Source organism: Gavialis gangeticus, unplaced genomic scaffold (genome assembly GCF_001723915.1).
Source record: "Gavialis gangeticus isolate Ggan-Ray unplaced genomic scaffold, GavGan_comp1, whole genome shotgun sequence".
In the NCBI taxonomy this organism is placed as follows: domain Eukaryota; kingdom Metazoa; phylum Chordata; order Crocodylia; family Gavialidae; genus Gavialis; species Gavialis gangeticus.
In genome coordinates, this window is record NW_017729032.1 from 115,463,586 (window position 1) to 115,470,735 (window position 7,150).

Sequence of the window (7,150 nt, forward strand, 5' to 3'; positions counted from 1 at the left end):
GTTTTGGGCTCCACAATTCAAAAAGGATGTGAAAAAGCTTGAGAAAGTCCAAAGGAGAGCCATGCACATGACAGAGGTCATTAAAACAGACCTTATGATGAGAGACTGAGAGCTATGGGATTTTTCAGCCTGGAAAAGTGCAGGCTCAGGGGTGATCTGGTGGCTTCTTATAAGTTTATAAGGGGGTGGTGACCAGGATCTGGGGGAATGTCTGTTCACCAGAGCACCCCAAGGGATGACAAGGTTGAAGGGTCACAAACTCCTCCATGACCATTTCAGGCTGGACAAAAGGAAGAACTTCTTTACTGTCTGAGCCCCCAAAGTCTGGAATAGACTGCCGCCGGAGGTGGTTCAAGCACCTACTTTGAATGGCTTCAAGAGAAATTTGGATGCTTATCTTGCTGGGATTCTATGACCCCTGCTGACTTCCTGCCTCTGGGACATGGGGCTGGACTCCAAGATCTTCTGAGGTCCCTTCCAGCTCTAATGTCTATGGAATCTATTAAATCAATGAATACAATAATAAAATAAAAGGGTCTAAAAAGAAAGCAAAATGTATTGTGGAATCTCACTTGTTATGTAGCAAGTAGGAAATCCAATCAATGGTAGTAGTAGCCTTTGCTGTCTAATGCTCCTGGGCTGCTGGAAGATAGCTCAGTAACTGTCAGACCCCAAGGTAGAAAGCAGGCCAGTTCAAACAATGCTGCCTTTAATGCTGTTTTTCCCACAGAGCACTGGGATTGGAAGGGTCCCCAAGGAAGGATCACAGTCACTGGCCAGCTACACAGTCCTTTCCCCCTCTTCCCTATCCCTCTCCTTACTTTCTGTTTCCTTGCAGGCAAGCCCAGCTTCAGCTTTAAGACTCAAAACATTTTGAAAATGTTTTGACTGTCCTCATTTCATTTTCAGGCTGTTTTGAAGCCCTTTGTTTCATTTTGATGTTGCTGTTTTGAGCGTGAAATGAGTCACACTCATTGAAATGAAACAGCTGGCAAAATTTCACACAGCCCTTCCTCTCGGCCCTGTGTCCTTGGGGAAACACAGGCCTAATAGTCCTATGGGTACTCAACCCAGTACAGGCACTTGGAGCCTTTCCTCCCCTTCTTGAAGGTGGGGACAACACTGGCCCTCTTCCAGTCTTCAGGGACTGTTCCAGAGTGCCAGGAGTTTTGAAAGTGTTTTGCCAGAGGTCCCACAATGAATTTGGCCAGCTCCTTCAGCACTCTCAAATGAAGTTCATCCAGTCCTGATAACTTATAATGTCTAACTTTTCTAATTGATCATGCTCTGAGGAGGCATACAGTGCCTTTACATAGAGAGCTACACCTCCCCCCTACTTCCCTACCCGGTCCCTTCTGTGCAGCCTGTGGCCCTCTATGCATACAGCCCAACCATACATGGAGTGGCAGGAAGCCACCTTTGTTTCTCCCCAAAATCTGTCTAAAAAAGACTGAGAGGGGACTTGGTAGCATCTTACTGCTACCTCATGGGAGTACATCAAGGGCTTGGTGAACAACTGTTCACCAGGACACTCTTGGGAAAAACCAGGAGTAATGGCCACAAACTCCTGGATGACCATTTCAGGTTCAACATTAGGAAAAATTTCTTCACAGTTAGGGTGTCCATACTGTGGAATAAGCTCCCTCCAGAGACGGTACAATTGCCTACTCTGGAAATCTTCAAGAGGAGACTGGACGGTCAATTTGTTGGGGTCACCTGACCCCAGTTATGTTTCCTACCTAATGCAGGGGGATGGACAGGATGATCTTCCAAGTTCTCTTCCAGCCTTACAATCTATGAATATATTAATTAACTCTGTAAATTGTTAAATGTGTAAAGGATGAATTTCATCCTGTATGAATTACTTAGGAGTTATCTTTATTGTTTACTGTTAGGAGTTATTATTATTATTATTTATTTTTGACCAGTTCTTCCAATCAAGGACAAAATAATGTATTACGATATTATAAAATTAATAATACATTTAAAGGTTTATATTTAGTATTTACCTATTTTTTATGCACATGAGTTCTTTTTAACATCCACGCAAAACTGTTTTTCTTTTTTAATTGTTTATTGAACTGTGGGTACATGCAGATGTTACATTTAGGTCAATCTAAACAGGGTTAGGATGACCTAAATGCCCATCTGTGCAGATGTTTGGGGAGTTTAAGTTTGGCCAAAAAATTCAGGCTCTATCTAAGTTAGTTTACCTGAGTGGGTGAACTAAGTTGGACTGGAAATGGGTTAACCTGATCCAGTGAATGTCTGTAAATATTCAAGTGCAGCCCCAGGGCTGGGAAAGCCCAGTTGCTCACCCTGGCTTTGGGGCTGTGGTCTTCCTACTCCCATAACCCTGACTGAGCTATTTTTATCAGATGACTCAACCACCCCACAGACCCACCAACCTCCCACCAAGACACACCTGCCAGCCCCCCAATACTACCAACCCAACGTTTTCAGAGCCCCTGGTGTTGGCTAATGTCTGCACATGCTGCTGCCAATGTACAATATCGTTGCTTAAAGTAAGTCATGTGATCATAGACTGGGTGAGGCAAATGTTTGTAAATACCCTCTTTTTTAACATCTAAAGAATGATGTCCAGATATAGGAGGCTATGTAACAGGCTTTTTGTGCGTGCGCGCATGTGTTTGTGTGTGTGTGCGTGCGCGCAAATACCAAACATTTTATTGGCCAAAGAATATGTAAATTCTGCTTTTCTTTTGCATGAATTTCACTAGACTAGATAATCATTTATTTTTTCTGAGGATGCTTCTAGTTTTTTTTTTAGTCATCAACAGGATTCCTGGTTTCCTCCAATAAAAAAAATCCACAATTTTTGTATTTAAAAAAGTAACCAAAAATCTACACTTTCTGTGATTAAAATGAAACACCATTATATAGATGGTTTTTCATTTTACGCATGGAAAATTTGAATTTTGGGTTACTTTTTTAATCCAAAAAATTGGGGATTTTTTTTATTGGAGAAACCAGGATCCCTGATCATCTATATACAGAAGAATGATACTTTTTTGGAGAATACAAAGTAAGGCAGTTAGAGTAAAGAAAAATTTGATTTTTTTGTACTGCATCTCCTCTGGAAGTATTACATCCATTGTGATAAATTAATTAATTATGATGATTGCTATTAGGATGAGCACCGCATGAATTCATAATGTTGGGACTTCTTATTTTATTATATCTCTATTTCATTTTAAGTGTCCCATCATTATCAACACATTAAGTATTCACTATGTTAATAGCGATCATAACTAATTCATTTGGTGCTATTAATGTAGATGTCATGGAATCTTCTATTGGAATCTTACTGTAATTCATACATCCAAAAACACTTATGCACTTACCATCAGGTTAATACTTCCTCATTTTTAAACATTAAATGGTTTTCCATTTTATTGAAACAAAGGGATTCAATCATTTAATTAGGTCAACATCATGTGTAGTATAACTTCCATGATTTTGAATTCACCACAGCACATTTGAAACTTCAGGCTGTCTCCATCAGTTTCTATAGGTAACACTTTTTTGGGCACAAAGAATTTCCATAAAGTACCACAATATTTAAAAAAAAAAACACTTTCTCACTGTTATTTGCTTTAAATGTTTTCAGGTTTTACTAAGTATGTGTGAGACCAAGACGGAGCAGTACATTTTCAGCATCATGAATAGTTAATAAGATGCTGAATTCCCATTAACAACGATGAAAATCCTGTTTCTAAAACTGCATGGGCTATCATATATTTACATATAACTATTTTGATATAGTTAAGTTGAGTAGTGTCTTGCTACATAGGAAAAAGGGTAGATAGGCACCTTCATAGACTAACTAAATAAGAAATGTAGAAAGCATAAATTTTCATGAACCTAAGTTAACTTCATCAGATGCTGTGAGAGGACATGCAGAAAGCAGAATGTAAGGAGAGAGAAATTAGAATACAAAGACAAGGGAGGAGGGAAAGAGAGAAATGAGGAAGAGCGGGAAGAGTGGCAATGCTAAGAGAGATAAGCAAATGAACAGTAAACCCAAAGGAACAAAGTGGGTCACAAACACCAATCCAAGTAATGAGATAAGAATCCATAGTCCCTGTTTTAACCAATCTTGACACAGTCCAGTTTGTGGATGATTTCTTGTTCTGCAAGTTCCCATTCAAACTGTTTTTTGGTTTTTTTAAGTTTTATTTTTCACCCTTGAGAACAGCAATCCTGAAATCAATAATGGAGTGTCCAAGGAAGTTGAAGTGGTCTGCCACAGGCTTTTGGATCTTTCTGCAACTGATATCAGATCAGTATTCATTCATTCTTACATGCAGAGATTGCCCTGTCTTTCCAATGCAGACAGCAGAGAGGCATTGTAAGCAGGTTATGGTGTATAGGATGTTGATACAGGGACCTAATAACAAGTATTACAGCATCTAATGCTCATTCACCTGCAACTCAACTTGATGGCTAAGCCATTCTCACTAAGCTGTGAGCTTGAACGCCCTCTGAGTCTAGGAACATGGTTATAAAGCCTGAGGCTAAATTGATTCAGTCTTCTCAGGTTAGTCTAAACTGGACAGATTCAATTGAAACAGAAATGATCAGACATTTACCTTTGATTCAGAAAATGCAGCCACATGCCTGCAATGGCCTAGACCAGAAGCCAGGGGGCACTAGAACACAGCTCTCTAGATGGATGCTCACTTCCTCTTCCTGCTGCCCCTGAGGTCTCTGGGCTTTGCAGTCCAAACTTACAGCAGCAGGACTTTGCAGGATTGTTCATTGCTTCCTCTTCCTGCATCCAGGTGCCTCTGGGATTTGTAGTCCACAACTGCAACCAGAAGTAAGTTTGAGAAGGGGAAGAGGTATTTAACCTCTGTCTCTGGGCCCAGACCCCATCCAGGTTTTGCCTGGGGAGACAGTCCCACCCCTCCCCCCTGAAGACTGGGCTGCATCCCCAGTTGGGCTTGTCCCCACTCCTTTGTCAGCCAGCCCTCACTGCTCCAACTAGGGAGCAGAGGGGCAGAGCCATCCCTTTTCTCTGGAGCAGACAACCTAGCCCAGCCCAGCCCAGCCCAGCCCAGCCCAGGGATGCCGGAGGACTGTGATTTAATTTAAACCAGGAAGGAGTGTGGGACAGAAGTTTCATGAACTGGTTTGACTCAGATCATTTAAGTCTGATACTACATTCAACCAGGTTTATCTTAAACCAATTTCAGCCAGTTTGAAACTGGTTTATGTACACCTATCTTCTGTTCTGTTACAGGTTTAAACCAGATTCTGATCACTTAAACCAGTTTATGTATAACTTCTGTCCCAAGCCCATAAGAGAAGGGAATTGAACTTGTATCCATCACATCTGAAGCAAAGATTCTAACTATTATGATAGTATGTACATATAGTTCTCTGATAAAAGGCCTAAAGACCTACCTTCTGAACATTTTTTCTGGGCTGTGATTGCTGGTGTCCCCAGGAAGTCCTAAGTCCTTACAACTGTGAATCAAGATTTAATTCCCATTTCTTTTCCAGGGTTTCCTAATGTTCAGTTCCAAACAGCAGTAGATTATGTGGACTTGAGGCAACTCTTTGTTCTTTGCTCTCCTTGTTTTGCATCCCATTCTGACATACCTTGATTTCCCATGCACTGTAATTTATGCCTGTCTCTGGGTTCTGGATTCTTTGCTGTGTCAGATACCTAAAATGCCTAAATCCTTCAATGCAAAAGGCCAGGATTAATCAGTGGTTGCATGACCACTGAATGCTGCAAAATACCTAATTTCATTTGGATAAGTGAGTTGCTTTACTTCAGCTTCAAAACTTTGCTATGAGCCCATATAATTACATTTGTTTCTGTGGAAGAGGTGAGAATAAAATCCATATCTCCTGGCTCCCATTCTAATCTCTAGACATGTTGTCATCTTTGAAATTCTGGTTGATTAGGGTTCAGAGTTGTTAAAGGTCCTTTATCTGTGACATAAGGACCAGCTGGAGTACACATCGCCTGCTTCACTTTCCCAGATGGCTTTTATTTGACAAAGAACTGTTATGATATGCCTTACTGTTTACTTGAAAGACAGCTATGGAACTGTTTAATTTTATTCCTCACTGTCACTTCTGGTAATTTAATTTTTCTCTTCCCCAATGCTATCATTTTGTCTGCTCACAAATGTAAAAAGTTCATGAACATCTTTGAAGATGATATAGCTTTCAACTCCTTAGTTTTGACACTATTGTGTGTGTTCTTTTGTTGCAGCATCTGTAGTCATAAAACTAGTCATACAAAGTGAATCCACTTAACTTAAGAACCTATTTAAGTTTCAATTTCTGAAAAATTGAGACTTCAACAACTTTCTTATTGTATTGAACTTATATTATTTGTAGTGCTAGTCTGAACTTGCCCCTGAATTTAGTAGAGAGAAGTGTTGGGAAAGTTAAATAGAAGAGATTTACAGTAATTGATTATCTTACCTACACATACTATTAAAATCTGTTCTGAACATATTATAGGAACACACAACAAAATAGTTTTGCCTTTTAAATAGTCAAAATGTTAACATAGCTTATATTGAGGTGTCTTTAAGTAAAGCATGTTGTTACAGCAATATAGTGGGTTACCTTTTTGAAAGGTACTACTGACTTGAAGGATGGTAGACAAGTCTTATTTTTAGGAATGCTTTTGAAAAAGTGGATGAAAAAATGGTAACATGTAATGTGCATTCATTAAACTGTTTACTTTAAAATGTTCAAAGCTAAAAAGTTCTGAACTATTTTTGGTAAATGTAATATTACACCTAATGATGATTTAAACCTGTAAAATAAGATATGTTTTATATTTCTAGTTTCAGGTTTTTTTGGTGATACTGGGGTACAAAAATCCTGACAGAGCAATATGAAGAAGTTCATATTAATAAGAGCTAGACTTCTGGTGTTATTTCCACCTCAAAATGGCATTGATCTTACCTACCCTATACTTCTTGGCCACATCTGTGTGAGACACTGACTGTATAAACAAGTACTAAATGACTGCACAGATTTACTGCAGAGTAGCATTGCCAAATGGCTTTTTCATTATGCTGAAACAAATAGTTTATTTTGTTGCCCTGTGAGGTCAGGCAAACTCTCAGGATCTCAATATTGCACTGTTAGACAG